Below are 14,920 nucleotides of genomic sequence, written 5' to 3' on the forward strand. Positions count from 1 at the left end.
CTGAAATCTGACAAAATGTCTACTTTGGTTGCTTTGTTGAGACCATGCCTTGGGGCACAAGGGTAGAAGATCAGAGCCCTATTAGGAGGCTAGAGCTCCAACCTAAGAAAGAGGTGGTCCTGGACTGAACTGAAATAGAGACGAAGTGATGAGAAATGGCTGAATTCTGGATATATCTTGAAGATAGAATCAGCAGGATTTCCTTTCCTATGCATTGGATGTGAGACCCAAGAGAAGGAGTAGAATTTAGATGACTCTAAGGATTTTGGCCTGAACAACTGGAAGTTTGCAGTTGTCAACTGAGTTGGGGAAGGCCGAACGGTAGAGCAGCTTTTGCAGGGGGATCAGGAGTGAGTACTGGACGTGTTAAATTTGTCACATCCAATGGAGGCAGTGGATACATGAATTTGGAGTTTGGGAGAGGAGTCTGGTCTGGAGGAGGTGGGAGTTAGTGGCATATAGCTGACACGTGGGATCAACAAGGGGAATGTAGATGGAGAAGAGGTGAAGTCCAAGGGCTGAGCCCAGGACAGGCTAGCGTTAAGAGCCAAATGAGATAACAAACAACAGACCACATGCTGTACATGTGCAACACATAGTAAATGGTCAATGAATGTTACCTGTGACGACTGTAACTATGAGTATATTTATTATATCCATAGTGCCTACTGGTCTTTAGCTTTGATCTGAGTTAGGAAGCCCTTATCTCGAATATATTTTTTTTCTGGCCCATCAAGAGTGACAATTCAGTTCCCAAAAAGTCTTTGCAGTGGTATAAACAAATACTTGTTAAAATTAGGAGGAAAGTTAAAACTACTTGTAGTCATAACTAACCATTTATCAAATATTTAAAGTGCAGCAGGCTCTGTGCTAGGCCTGAGGAAGGGCACAGAGATGACACAGGAGGACACGATTGCTGTCCTCAGGGAGTATATAGTTGGGAGCGAGGGAAATACAGAACTACATATTGTGTTACGGGAGATACAACTTTTTATTCTTTCAGAATAAAAAGAAAGAAAGTTTAATTATGAGTTCAGGGCTTAAGATAAGATGGTTGGTAAGTGTGGGTGAACACGGGTGTTTATTCACATGTAGAGATCAGTAACTATGTATGTTCACTGGCTTTTGCAACATGTAAACACCTAAGAAATCTAAGCATCAGATGATTGAACTAATGGGCAGTTGTAGAGTTTAGGGTGGGAGCAGAGAGGCAAGTTCAATGATGTGTCAGACTGAAAAAGTCTGGGAAACAATGGAAAAGAGTTTTCAAAGAAAGGACTCAGGTCCCACCCAGTCCTTCTTTGATGTTCTGCCAGCTTCCTCCAGAATCCCACACTCATTCACCTTGACCCGGACCTCTGGCTTTCACCAGTATGAGGAAAGTACTTTGATCTGCTTAAAAAAAGGGTCTTGGAAAGGTGATGAGGTTCCAAGGGGGTTCTTGGCAGACAGTCCTTGTAGGCTGCCAACCTCAAAGGCAATTTGGGGTCCTGCTGCTATTGGCTCCAGCAGTGGAGGACCTCGGTGGGGTCTGGAGAAGCCTGTGCATTGTTCTTAAATCCTGAATCAAGAGGGGAATTGGATCTCAGGGTGGAAAGTCAGGTTCCCATTGGAAACTCTGATGTCACAGTCAAATTCGCTACTGTTCACAGTTGGGTTCCTCATTTGACAGCTGAGGCTTGAAACAGAATCTTTTTTGAAATCGGAAAAAAGGAACGCATTGGGCTAAATTTCAGGAAATGCCCTAATGATGAAATCTGGGAAATGGCAAACGTGCTTAACAAGGGAAGTGGTAGAAGTCTCAAAGCTTGAGTCATTCAAAACCATGTTGAAGACATCACTGGAAAAATGCTGGGGGAGAAGGGGCCTTCCATGAAGTCACCCCAGTGTTATAGTGGCACATTTCTCAGAGTATTTGACAGGGACTGACTTCTAGATATGCCTTGCTTTCCTCTGCATTGCACACTATCTACATATGGCACAAATAAAGCATAGCACAACCTTTCCATTTTGCTCATGGCCCAGACATCATTCTCTCTTCAAGTCATGGACGAAGTTCCATAAAGAGCTTCAGGAACAAAATGTGATAACCATGATAAATAAAAATAACAAACTCCAGTTATTTACAAGTCGATTTTACAGAGCTAGCTGCAGGTATTATCTCATTTGAACCCCACTCCGTCCTCTTGGTGGGCATTCTCCTTTTGTAGGTTACATTATTGGGATTTAATAAGGTTGTGACTAGCCTGGACTTCTGACTTCAAACCAACTCTTGTGGTTATTCTTGCTCCTCTACTCTGCCTCTCAAGAGAATTAAGGGAACAAAATCCTACTCCAATTTTTTTTTCTTTTTTAACTTATGAAAGTTTATTAAATTATTAAGGGAAAATCTACAATGCACTAGAACATAAAGGTATACAAAACTGAACTCCATCAACTACCCCCAAAAATATTTTTTTTGCCTTAAAACACAACCTTTCTTCCTTGCTCTGGAATACGCATAAGATGTGGTCCTGGTTTGCTCCAAAACTAACATCCCCCCTGAGTCCGTAATTCACACACTTTCCTGACTCTCCTTAGATCACTGATAACCTCTTTCCTCTTGTGCATCTTCAACTTTTCTCCAATGGATGTTTCCTCTACTCTACAAACCTGTTCAAATAATTTCCATCTAAAACTCTCTCCTGCCTTGTGCTAGGTTGGCTTTCCCCTCCTTTTCACTCTCTCACATCCCTTTAACTTCTGAGTTTCTATACCAATGAAGTGCACACCATGCCCTCTCCTTTATTTTCTCCTTAGTGCCTTACAGAATAGCTCTTTTCCTGTACTCTCCTGAGATGTTCATGGGAGGAAGCTATCATTACACTAATGACTTCATCTCCTTCTGCAGAGCTTACTGCCACAGCCTTTTTGAAAGCCCCATCGTTTGGTTTCTGGAATACAAGTAATTGCTGCATTCTTCTCCTATTTCCCTTTGTCTTTCCTGTCTTATAAATACACAGTTCGTATCATCCATTTCCCAGCAACTTGATTGCTTTTAAAGACCGTTACAGGACCATCTTACCATTCCAAAGGCCTGCCTTCTATTTCTGCATGCATGATCCCCCAATCTAAGTCTTTTATCCTAAAAATTCTACTGAAATTTAGACCTTTGCATTTTAAATTTCTATGGAAAAGACCACCCTTAAGGAATTACCAGCCACTTTTGATTCACTACACCCAAAACCGAGATCATTTTCCATGACTCCATCTTAGTAACACCATCTCAAACTCCTCATCTCCTAGGCTTGAATCCTTGAGGCATCACTGACGTCTTTCTCACTTCTCACCCCCAGGAGGCCATTAACTTTCCTATTTTCTTCTGAAAGTTGCATACTTCCCTTCCTTTTGTTTTCCACTGTCCAGATGCTCATCATTTCTCCCTAAGCTACTGTAACAGCTTCTTGATTGCTGACAATGATAGCAACAGCTAATTTTTCATAAGAGCCCACTGCGTTGAGGCGCTGTGCTGAGCAGCCTGTGTGCCTCCACAACCCTATGAGTTAGCACTGCTGTGATCCCCACTTTACAGGGGGGAAACTGAAGTCCAGAGGCAAAGTATTTTTCTAAGGTGACACTGTGCACACAAGGAAGAGCCACGACGCAAATTCACTTCCATGTCAATGCCTGACCTTATATTCCCAATGCATATTGCTTCCCAACAGAAATAACAGAATCCAAGTCTTTCAGCCTGATATTCAGAATTCTACAAAATGTGGTCTTTTCCCACCTCTTCAACTTCATTTTCCAGTTTATCCCTTCCTTCTACTCTAGGCTACTGCTTTTGCAAAAGATGACCCCTTTATCTATGCTGTTTTCATTCCTCTCACATCAGCCTTTGAGACTCATCTCAAAACACACACCTTCCCAAGAAGACTTCACAGATATCCCTACTCGGAATCAGTCTCTGCCCGATGCACCCTGCGTGTAGTTTGTCTCAGCACTGGAGCAGTGATTTGCCTGCCTAGTATTAGTTGAGTGTACGTGTCCATCTCTCCCCCACTAGTGTCTCAAAAACAGGGCCCATGTTTTCCTCCTCTCTGTTACACTCACCACCCCCATACCAGTGCCTAGTATGTGACAATGAAGGCATGTGACAAGCCTTCAACAGGTTTTGGCAGAATTGAATAGCAAGCTCGTGTGTGATTGGAGTTTGGATTATTGATGATGGTGCCAGGTGTGGAGTAGGATGGTTACTCTGGTCACTCTACTCCTGAGGTACATACAGATCCCAAGTGTCTTTAGGCTTAATCATCCACAGAATGCACCCTGTACTGGGGGCAAGGCTCTCTTTCAACTTATAACTGGAGTCCAGTGTTCATCTTCCATAAAGCATGCTACTCAATAACAGGTATTCATTCCCTCTGAAATAATTCTTTCTGTTCTTCAGCTCCACATCAACCAAACTTGATTATCAATGGTAGTAATAATAAGAATGATAAAAGCTAACATTTACTAAACTTTACATTTATAATCTTCATTTGATCTTCAGAACCATCTGACGGACTAGATAGTACTAATATTCCTTTTTTCTGGATGAGACTATTGAGGTTCAGAGGGCTAAGCCACTTCCCAGGATCACTCAGCTAGTAAGTGGCCAAGCCAGATGCAATCAGACGCCCACACTCTTAACCACCGAACCGCACCATCTCTCTAGAGGCCTGACATTAATAAATGTTAGTTTCTTTTCCTCCTCCCCACACAACCAGCAGAGTTAAGACACAGCAGCCTTGGCTTGGAATAGCTGATAGTTACTGACCCCCCACTTTGTCTTTGCATGCCTGTGCAGGGCCAGTTTTACAGCCGGGCTGCTCGTGTGAAGACATCCACTCACATCCTGGTCGTCGTTAATCCCCTCATTAAGCTCCTCAGGAGGAGGAAGCAGTGGGAACAGCCATGGCTCTGTGCAGGTTGGGCTCCATTGGAGATGGGATGTGAAATCTTGGCACACCATTGGCCATGAGTCACTGGAGGCCCAAGCTGTGTACCAGAGAGGACGGCAGGAAACCACAGGCCCTGGTTTCGCTCTTGTGGCGACAATCTTTCGAGAGGCTGCATGACTGTGGTGGTTCAGCTGTTCCCCAATGGCTGCTTCCCCGTCAGCGCTGGACTGTGTTTGTCTTGGCCAGTAGGCACGTGGAACCCTTCCTGGCTCACTCTGTGCTACTGAGGGAGACGCATTCACTTCCTGAGTCTCCGTTCCCTGCTCTGGCTACTACAGCCATTTTGTACAGCTCCTTCCTGCTGTTTGAAGACATGTTTATGGGCAGTTGGGACATAGGGACTCTTCACCTTGGCAACAGCTTCTCACCAAGCCAAAAAATGGTCTTTGAAGTGGTCTTGGTTCCCCAGTGAACAGAACATTTATCCTCCAGCAACAAATACCCTTTGTTTGGTTCCCAGGTTCACGTATCTTGACATAAGATGGTGCCTTCAACCACAGCCTCACCCAGGAGTCTTACACTCTCATGTTGACATAACTCCTCTCTTAATTCATTCCTGTTGGACTCAGTGCACAGGTCACATTCATCTTCTGAAAAATTCAATATCTGTCTTTTTCATTATAAAATAAAAAGGTTGGGGCTGGCCCGGTGGCGTAGTGGTTAAGTTCACACACTCTGCTTTGGTGGCCCAGGGTTCGTAGTTTCAGATCCCCGGTGCGGACCGATGTACCGCTCATTAAGCCATGCTGTGGCGGCGACCCGTATACAAAATAGAGGAGGATGGGCATGGATGTTAGCTCAGGGACAATCTTCCTCAGCAACAAAGAGGAAGATTGGCAACAGATGTTAGCTTAGGGCCACTCTTGCTCAGAAAAAATATAAAAAGGTTTCATCAATTCATTTAGCTGTTCTATGTACACTGTGCTGTATGACATCCACAAGAGGGTGAAACAGTTTTGGTCGTCAAGAGCCTGAGGGAGACTTGAATAAATATGTGACAAGTTGGGTAGTATTGCATTCTGGTAAGAGCCAGTGTGAAGTGTGGTGTTACAGCAAGCCTGCGTGTGAGTCCTGTCTCTGCTGTGGAAGACTAGACAAGTCTCATTATCCTCATCCATAAAATGGTTGAACATGCACCTCTCTCTGAGTGGCTTGTGAGGATTAAATAAGACAGTGTCATAGCAAGCATTTGGTAGAGTGTCTTGCACTTAATTAACACCCTGTAACTGGAAGCAATTATTATTTCTCATACTTAGGATGTGGAAACACGTACGTGGCATTTGCCTAATTTATAAACGCTTCTTCTTCCGCAATGAAACTGGACAAAATCAAGGTAGAAAACACGTTCAGGTGTCCAGCCAAAGCACGAGTAGATGAATTAAGCCAAAGTCTTTGCTGAGATATAGGGGTTATGAAGCTTAAATCATCGAGGTCTGTGTAGAACTTGGTCTGAACTTACCCCTTTGGGGTAGAAGACAAATGGCAGAAAGCTTCTACTTATCCAGCTCCCAAACCTCCCATCTGCCTCCAATCAGGGAAACGCTCAGCCTCTCCACATTGAGAGCACATCAAGGCAGGGCCCCGGGGTGCTCTCCCATCACAAACTGACCTGCAATTACCTCATAGCTGGACATGACCACCCCAGAGGTTCCAAACGTGATGCTGCTTCAAAGCATTTAAGGCCTTGCAGACCATGAGATTGTATTTTATTTAACATGTCACTCAGAATTCTGATTCTACCCTCTATCCCCCCCCGGAAACTCAAATGTTTGTCTCTCATGTTCCATCTGACATGCTTTGAAAACACCAAATGATAACCACGCTGGCTCATATGCTCCGAGAGGAGGCTTGCACTCTGGCCAGGCCAATTTGAACACTATGCTACAGGTATCCACTTCTGAACTCCCTTAATGTGCCTGTTTGGTGCCTTATACATTTTTGCCCGAGGCTAAGATCTGTTCTCATTTTCTCTAGATCTTTTTATGCATCCCTAATAAAAGCAAGTTGATGTAGTCTAAACACTCGAATTTGTAGCAGCTGCAAGCTTACCTATTTGAAGTCTGTAGATGAGACTTCTTCCTCGGAGGACAAATCAGAAGGCAAGGCACTCAAGTCATAAGAAGTACATAAAGGATTTTTTTTTTAAGTAAAAAGACTGAGCTCAAAGAGTATATATCTTCATTCTTCAATGACCTGGTCCAGATGTTTTGTGCTTTGTCCAACATTTTTAGCCTCCTCTTCTGTGGCCATAGGTGTACACAGTATAGACTTGACTTTCCTTTGAATTTCCTACCATTAATAAGGCCCAGGGTCAATATAAAATATGCATTGAATATCTAAGTACATTTTCCAGGCAGCATTAACATTCTTCTTTATAGAATACGATGTTTGGTGTACTTGGAAGAGATTAGCTTGTTTAGAATATGCACCCTTGAGGAAGCCAAATATTTCTCCCTTGCTTCCTTCCTTCCCTCCATCCATTCACCCATCCATCTATCCTTTTCTCCATTCAACATTTATACACTTTTTTGTTAACTATCTATTGTGGGCAAAGCAGTGAGCTAAGTATTAGAGATATAAAACAGAATAACATACAACCTGACTTTTAATCCAGTAGAGGAGAAAAAGATGTAAAGTTAAACTGGGAAAATGATGTAACCAGAGCATGAGTAAAGTTCACTGGGAGAGTCAGTACGGACAGATGGGGAAGAACTTGCTTCAAGGGTCAGACAGATCTGGACTTGAAACTGGCTCTATCGTTAACTATCTCTCTGACCTTGGGAAAGTTATCTAACTCTAGTAAGACTTGGTTTCCTCATCTTAAAATGGGAATCATAATAGTATTTACTTTAAATTCTAGTAGTGAGGATTCATGAATGAAATGAGATAATTATAAAAAGCATTCAGCACTCAGTAAGTACTCAACCTTTCTATTATTAGAATCAGTGCTAGTGTCTGGTACGATCTTATGAAGAATGAGTAGGGATTTGCTACGTGAAAAAAGGAGGAAGAACATTGCAAATAGTGGGAATAGCATGAATAAGGCTGGAGTCATGAACATGTGTGACATGTTAGTCAACAGGAGATGGTCAGTGTGGTCAGACAGAGAGTACATGTGGGGTGAGAGTTGAGACCGGATGAATATAGTAGGACAGTTGGAAAACGACCTAGTATTCCATGGTGAACTTCATGCTTTATGTTAAACAATGGAATGCAGCATGGTTGTACTCATTCCAGAAACAAGGGGACTGAATCCTAGAAGGAGGCAGATGGATAAGAAGCAGTTCCTTAGCTGTCAGTCAACATCCCAAGCTCCTAAACTTTTAGCTTTGTTTTCCACCCTCAAAATATCAGTGATTCTCAGATATTTTCCAATTTAGGACAATGTATTTGGCAAAAAACTCAGTAGACCTTCTGCCTTTCCTCTTCCTCTGCCACTGTAGACATCTTCATGGTATTCTCTGGTGGAAATAGTGAAGGGCTGAGAATTGGGAATTCTGGAGTGTCCTTATTGAACTATCTCTGGTAAGGCTAATGGGTCTCCAAGGTCACTTTCAGCTCTAAGTCATGATTCCAAGTTACAAGGATTCAGCAACCACCTAAATTAAGTAATGGGCCCAAGGTCACACAGGTGGTGAATAGCAGAGCGAGCATTTGAATCTAAGCCATCTAGTTCAGGACTCTGCTCTTAGTTGTGTTTTTTTTTTTTTGCCTTATAGTGTCTCTATGCTGTTATGCTCAACTATTTTGCCCAGGACAATAATGACATTCCCCGCTTGTTGTCATTTGTACTTTAAGAACTGCAGTTGTTCTCAAATTCAGACTTAGAATTCAATTTGGGAGCAAGTGGGTTCTGTGGCCTGTTTAATTAAAATTCTAGAACACAGAGTCCTCAGCTGCTTTTCCTTCAGTCTGAGGGCTTGCCGTGGAAGGCATCATGGGGATGAACCCCATTCAAATGAGGGGAGTATTTACCGCAAATTTCTCTCATACTGTGGCCTGGCCTTTAGGCAGGAGGCCCCTGGAAAGGAAACTCATTAGCCTCATTGCTACTCTTGCCACACTCAGAGTGGCAAGATTCCATTATTTTGCAGGTGAGGATAAAGGAGTGTGTGTGTGTGTGTGTGTGTGTGTGTTGGAGGCCGGGGTTGTCTGCCTGTAGTGAAGTGCATCAACTTCAAGCAAGGCTACTTTTTCTCTTGCAAGTTCAAAGTGCAGAGGTAACATATCCTGTTTTAAACTGTGGATAGTCTTTTTCAAATACTTTAAAGCAGCACTTATTAACATAAAGCAAAAGGGATGTGCTTAAAGGTAATAGTACCTTATTGGCTTAGAGGCACCTCACTAGCTTTAAAATACTTTCTTGGCGTGGAGTGTAAATGTTATTGGCTTTGAACTCACCCCTGAATTATGAAAAGCTTTTGTCCCTCTCTTGACTGCCAAATGTTTCTGAGCCCCCCTTAGGCAGCATCTTGCAGAGAGGCCACGCTGCCGGAGACCATAGGCGGCTGTCAAATCTGACAGCCTGAGTGAGGGAATCCAAATCTGTTTCTTACTGAGTAGCCAAGATGGTTGGGTAACTCCACAGCCAGCTGTAGATCACTATCATGGACAGCAAGGGATGTGTAATCTCGGTAGCATCTTCACAGAGGATCTTCCCGGACGATTCCAGGCTGAAGAAGGTCCAGGTGTGGCTGTGCAGTTTTGTAACACCCCTCGCACGTGAGCAAAGCGTGCCGCTGCACACATCCTGGGCTTTTCACGACTTCTTCTGTTGTGAACTTGCTATCTCAATCTTTGGAAATCAAGTATTGACTTGAAAGGTAACTGTTTGGTACAATCACGTTGCTTTCTCTCTAATGCTGAATTCACTTCATTATCCAAGCTCTTTAGTCTCTGACTTACAGTAAATAATTGTCCACAGCTGTTGCAAGTTGGTTTATCCTCCAATAAAGGTCAGGATGGCTGACTAGACATCAGAGGGGAAACTTCTAAAATTTGGTGTTTAGACTAACTTACATGTATGTTTATCTCTTTTGTGTTTGTTGTAACTAAATAGGCAAGTGTGGGTTGTGGTTAAAGCATGACCAGGCAACCTGGATGTCAGGATTTTCTTTCTAGTTCTTTGATTCTGACACGTGTGGAATTCTCTCCTTCCTCCTACTGCCTTAGTTTCCCCAGGTGTCACACATGGATCGGTATTCAATGATTTCTCTCACAGACTCCCTTGGGGGTTAATAGGAATCTGCTTGTCCATAATCCATGAAGCCAAATACTAGAAACCAGCTCTCTTTACCAGACTGAGGGAGGGCCAATCCATCTCCATTGCTTGACAGGCCTTACCTAAAGCTGAAACATTCACAAACGCAAGCCTGCTGGAGCTTACAGTGAAGGCAGAACCACTCCACGTGAAAGTTTACCTTCAATGCCAGGAGGCCAAAGAAGCAAAAAGACCCCACGTCCCAGCAGGAAGTGGGATCCGTTGGTGCCTTTCCATTCGCTGAGGGAACTGGGAGAAGAGGAAAGGCTTCTTCCACATACATTTCCAGATGGGATTTCTGGGCTTGGCTCATGGTGGGGCCCACACAAGCTCTCCAGCTGTGTCCTGGGATCTCTAGGGGGAGGCCTAACAGCAGGATGAGGCGGGAGATGTCCTCCCAGGGATCAAAATTTATTAGGTTAAAACCTAATGCAAACACAATTCTCTCTGGAAACACCAACATAAGGAGCAAAAGGATAAGCAAAGATGATTCCAAAGAAAATGTAGCCTATTGCGATTAACGGTTAGGGAGGAAGAGAGGGAGACTACAGCAAACTATAGGCTTGGAACAAACAAGGAACATCTGAAGCTTCTACAAAGCTCATGACCCCCTAGTTGAAGCCATTATCATCTCATGCCTAGAATACTTCTAGGACTGCTGCACAGGCCTCTCTGACCTCAGTCTCTGCTTTGTTGAATAATCCATTCCCATCATCAGGCTAATTTGGCTGCAGAGTAGGAGCATGATATAAATTAGAGCCTTTTGGAGTCAGACAGACCTGGAGCTATGAGAGTTGTTTAACCTCACTGGTCCTCAATTTCCTCACCCATAGAATGGGGGTAATTATAATATGTGCCTTGTAGGGCTCTTATGAAGATTAAATGGGATCATGCTCAAGAGGCTTAGCACACCACCTGGCACGTGAGAATCTCTCAGTAGATGATAATTGTCACTTCTCCTAGCACCATCGCTTCCACACTTACAACCCTTTCACGACTCCTCGTGGCCCACGGCATAAAGGCTGAGCTCCTTTCTACAAACTATGGCTCCAGCTTGCTTCTAGATCAGAGCTGTGCAATAGAACTTTCTGCAGTACTGGAAATGTTCTCTATCTGCACCCTCCAATATGGTGGCCACTGGCTACAGGTAGCCAACGAGCACTTGAAAAGTGGGTAGTGTGATTAAGGAACATAATTTTAAATTTTATTTAATTTTAACTCATTTAAATTTAAATAGTCACATGTGGCTAGCAGCTACTAGATTAGACAGCGCAAGTCTTAGACTTTTGCTTTTCCCTTGGAAGGCATCCTCTCCAGCCAAATGGATTTTTCACCTCTTGCTTTTGTGCCTCTAAACCTTCACGCTTGCAGGGTGCTGCATACAGCCGTGTGGTTTGTACACTGCAAAAATGTGCCCTTCTAAGGGTGAAGGTAGGACCTGGAATTGAGGCAGTGCTTGGCTCAGCAACCTGCTTGTCCTGGCATGGGGCTGGATCTGCAGAGAGGATGGGCTGTTTTTTCTAGTTCACCTCCCCAGAAGGGAAGCCATACTCAAAGGTACCTTTATGTTAGCAATGTCCCTGTGTACCTACCCTCCTACTTATTACCTCTCTGGCCAAAGCCATCTTGTCTTATGAGCTAGCCCAAACTCCTCTTCACTCACTAAGCTTTTCCCTCCTCTGAACTTCCAGAACTTTCTTTCATCTGTGAAACATGGTGGAGGACAGTGGTTAAGAGTTCAGTTTCTGAACTCATGTGCCTAGTTGGAATCCCTACTCTGTCATCTATGTGTGACCTTGGGCATGTTATTTTCTCTCCCTAAGCCTCAGTACACTCAACTATACAATGGGACAACGATAACACTTCTCTCCTAGGGTGGTTTTGAGGAGGAAATGACAATGTGATTAGGTTCATAGCATGATGCCTGGCTCAGAGTGAGTGTGGATTGCATGTTTATATACTCATTCTTCCTTTCAATAAATATTTATTGAGCATCTACCGCATGCCAGGCACTGTGTCAAGCTCTGGCGATCCAATGATGAGTAAACACAGATAAAATCCCAGCCCACATCGAGGCATGTGGGGAGCACAGGTGATGTTTCACATGATGACACAAACAGCTGTAGAACTTCAATGGGGACAAATCCAAAGGAAAGATTCCTGGTGCTATGAGAGCTTGTGGTAGGTTTTGTCCTACTCAAAGAGGTCAGAAAAGACTTCTTTGAGGACAGGATGCTTGAGCTGAGACTGGAAGGAGGATGAGTAGGTGTTGACTAGTTGAGGAGAGGGAATGGTGTTCCAGGCATGAGGAACAGCATACTCAAAGGCCTTTGCTGGGTGCGACTGAAAAGCCCCCAGAGGGAAAGAAACAAAGAACAGGATGGGGCATGGTATGAGACCAGGCTGCAGAGGTCAGAGGGGTGGCCTGGGCAGGGTCTTGTGGGCAGTGAAGGAAGAGCAGGGGAAGGACATGGTCTGTTTTGCTTCTCCACAAGATCTCTCCAGCTCCAGTGTGAAGAATTGATCAGACAGTACACAGAGTAGAAACAAATAGATCTGGAAACTACTGCAGCCCTCTAGGCAAAAGATGATGGTGGAGAAAGAGACAAAAAAATGTTTGGATTCGAGAAGTATTATTACTTTCCCATCATCCAAAAATTAATGACATACTATTTTTTGATGGTTAACACAGTTTCGCATTTCTCTTTATTCAGATCTCCTACCACTGTCTGAAATGCTATGGCCTGTCATCCCAATTGGAGGATAGGGTCTTTGTAGGCAAGAGTTATTTTATATTTATTTGTATAACTTGCATGGCACCCTGCTTATAGTAACTTCGAAAGGAATATTTGCTAAAGTGTTTTCTGAATTTCATGTACTAGTGAAAGGGACAGTAGTACGAATGGCTGAAAACCTGAGAGGGTTGTGGAGTATGTGATGATAGAAATCTCTGTTTCTCTGTGTTGCCAGAGGAACCATGCAAAACTAGTGAGGGAAAGAAAAATACTCAATTATCCCAATTAGACAGGAGGAGGACTTTTCCAGATGGGCAAGTCTTACCTGAAGGAAGTGAGTAAAACCAGCATAACAATACTTACCCCCCAGGGTCCTTGCAATGAAAGACAAGATCTAAAAGTGATCTTTGTGTGTGCTCTACATGCAGAGGTTGGCATTATTCCTTATAGAAAGAGCACAAAATAACCAAGCCCATTCTTCTTTCTTATGATCTTCTCAACTTCAAGCTTTTCTTTTCTTTTTTGTTTTTAGGGGAAAGCAGCAGAAATCCCAACTCAAGGTGACTTAAACCAGAAGGAAATTACTTTCTCAAATAACAGGTGGGCCAGAAGCTGGGTGTTCTGCAGGAAGGTCCTGAAGCTCCTCAAGGACAAGATCCTTTCCCTCTGCTTTGTATAGCGCCAGCCTCAAACCAAAGCTGGGTCCCTTCAAAGTCATGAGGTAAGTAGGACAGCCCGGGCAGGATTTTGTTGGCATGGAAGAGAAAACTCTAGAGCAGCAAATGCAGTAACATGCTTCCTTGCCTATCCCCATCAGAGGAAAAGGAAAACTTCTCCCCATGCTATGAACTTAAACTCATTCCCTTCAGTCTGATTGGACAACAAAAGGTCCTGTGCCTGTTCCCAGATCAATCACAATCTCCATGAAAAACGCCATGCTCTGATTGTGTTGGAGTAAGTGAGATTTACCCCTGGAGCTGAGAATAGAAAGCCTTCCTGAACAAAATTGGGTGTGCAATCACAAGTAGAAAAGGGAGGCAGATTTTGGAAAGGCAACCAAGTATGCCTTCCTAGTATGAGTTGCTTTCTAGAAAAAGATTACTTTATAACTCACTCAAGTTCCACTTCATTCATCCGTCCATTTGTCCACTCACTCAATGAATATTTATTGGGTGCTTACTCTGCGTTGGGCTCTAGGCAAGCTTATTGATGCACCTCAAGAATTTTTCAAATACCTCTGCACATATTTTTCATTCACTTGCCACATATGGAGGCAAGTAGCCATACAAAGAGACAGATGTATTCACATGGCACGTTTTAAAAAACCAGTGCTCCTAACACTCAGTTCTCACATTCAGATCTTCATAAATCTGGATTCCAAGGGGACCAGGTCACGATATCATTTTGGGCCAGTGTCAAGGAGGATTTACGATGGTTGTTTGCATGACCCAACCATATGCTGTGGCTGGGAAATACTCCGGTTAGCCTGCTTTGACGTATGTATTGATGACAAAGAAAGTTACACCACACCACAGGAGAAAAGCAACATGAAAACATTCCCCAATTTATCAGTGAACTGCCTGTAGAAATAACAGCCTTCCTGGTAAAATCAAGAGATGATTAAAAATAATTAATGGATGCTTCTTGAAAAAGACATAACAATCGGAAGGTCTGGAAGCCAGCTGTCGTAACATTTCTTGAGAAGAAGGTGCATTTTATCGGCTCCGTGAAATGTGTGCCTATAGCCCCTCAGCAAAAGGCAGGAAAGGCAGACCTGACCCAGAGATAATGCTGGTTTTCTGTTCTTGTACCCTTTCAGCACAGAGCCCAAGTCTTGGGAAACAAGGTGCGATTTTCTGAACTGACTTGATCTTTTCCTGTGCGTGACCTGAGAAATCGGAGTGACTTACGTGGGGATCTGAGAGAAGGGGATCCCTTATCTT

The 14,920-nt window shown here is 43.5% G+C and overlaps 1 long non-coding RNA gene across 2 annotated transcripts in view; it reads left to right on the plus strand.

Annotated features, from left to right (window-relative positions):
* The window catches only part of LOC147917055 (uncharacterized), a 30,860-nt gene that overhangs the window by 13,148 nt on the left and 2,792 nt on the right, over positions 1–14,920 (plus strand). For both annotated transcript variants that reach the window (XR_015552233.1, XR_015552234.1), the window contains exon 5: positions 13,510–13,698. This is a non-coding gene — a long non-coding RNA (uncharacterized LOC147917055). The remainder of the gene's footprint in view (positions 1–13,509; positions 13,699–14,920) is intronic.

Source organism: Ceratotherium simum, chromosome 5 (assembly GCF_057802395.1).
Source record: "Ceratotherium simum simum isolate JZ-2026a chromosome 5, ASM5780239v1, whole genome shotgun sequence".
NCBI lineage: Eukaryota > Metazoa > Chordata > Mammalia > Perissodactyla > Rhinocerotidae > Ceratotherium > Ceratotherium simum.